This window comes from Mastomys coucha, chromosome X, assembly GCF_008632895.1.
Source record: "Mastomys coucha isolate ucsf_1 chromosome X, UCSF_Mcou_1, whole genome shotgun sequence".
Classification (NCBI taxonomy): Eukaryota; Metazoa; Chordata; class Mammalia; order Rodentia; family Muridae; genus Mastomys; species Mastomys coucha.
The window spans coordinates 97,426,129-97,427,758 of record NC_045030.1 but is presented as its reverse complement, the minus strand read 5'-3'; positions in this window follow the sequence as shown (position 1 = coordinate 97,427,758).

Below are 1,630 nucleotides of genomic sequence, written 5' to 3'. Positions count from 1 at the left end.
AGAGGCCCTTGGTCCTGTGAAGGCTCTATGCCCCAGTGTAGGGGAATGTCAGAGCCAGGAAGCAGGAGTGAGTAGGTTGATGAGCAAGAGGAGGGGGAGAGGATAGGGGGCTTGTGGAGGGGAAACCAGGAAAGGCTAGAATATTTGAAATGTAAATAAAGAAAATATCTAATAATAAAAAATAAAAACAAAATGAAAAATAAAAGAGGCTTTCAGCTTTTGGCTCAGTTAAAATCATCTGAGTCCTTATGTCCTAAGTGTATGGAGTCTTCAGCAAGGACAGCATCCTGAGGTACACCCAGGTGCTACATCAATAGTTTATACTACTTAGGGAATCATATGACCAATCAGCAGAAAGGGGGTTTCTCATGCTTGGTTGTAGAGTTTTTGCTATTCCACGATTCTTGTGGAGAGCATTGTCAGCAGCAGATGAGAGAGAACACAAGGTTATTTTATTTTATTTATTTTTATTTTTTTATTTTTTTAAGTTTTATTGAATATGATGAGAAAAGTTACATGATTTCAGTTTATCTGAACTTGTTAACATTTAAAAACATATTTTAAGTAAATAGAATTAAATCACATTCTTGTTTTCTTTTTGTACCCCAACTCCTCCCAGAGACCCCCTTCAATACCTACAGTATCTTTTTTATCATATTCTTTAAAATTTATAAAATATTATAATAAAAGTGAGTATTATAAAAGTTGTTTGTTATAAAACATCAATTTAACAGTCTTATGTAGATGCTTGTCTACAACAATACTGAAAATACAAATGTTTTTCTCAATATAAATTTTAAATAACTCCAAAAGTATTAAGTGTATATTTCAAAATAATACATCACTACTAATATTTTCTCAAATGAACATAAATATATAAAGTGTTTTTGTTTGTTTGTTTTGTATTTAGTAGAGCTTAAGATCTTGGCTGAGGTAAATTGATACAAAAGTTACAAAGGTCAAGCAAAGGATTCAGTCTCACACTTTGTTGTTCTCTTACAAGACCCCTCCCAACTTAATTGCCTACATTACTTTTGGGTATATAAATACTTTTAAAATATGTAAGCTGTTCTGAAAGCCATAGTATACTGGAAAACATGAAATAAACAATACTACTAATAGAGAGGCTGAGATAAGAGAAGCAAGATCTCAAGACCATTATGCTGTATGCAGCAAGACACTGTCACGAACAAACAAGCTAAAAGTGTATATGGATTATATAATATTGGACCTATTTCTCCAATTACCAAATTAGATAGACCATTGGATGACAATCAATAAATTTCTAATTCCTCATGTTTTTGGAATTCAATCGATTAGGATATGTTGGTAATATTAATTTTCATATTAAGATATTAAGAAAAAGTAATTGTTACTTCCTGTTGTTTTTGTTGTAAGAGGTAGAATTAGACTAGTGTGGGTTTGTTGGAAGATTACCTTCTTGCTTCTTCAGGAAAACACAGTCAAATAGGTGAAGGAAATGGGCAAAAACATCCAGAATCTAAAAATGAAAATAGAAACAATAAAGAAATCAGCAAGAGAGACAACCCTGCAGATAGAATACCTAGGAAAGAAATCAGGAGTCGTAGATGCAAGCATCACCAACAGAATACAAGAGATAGAAGAGAGA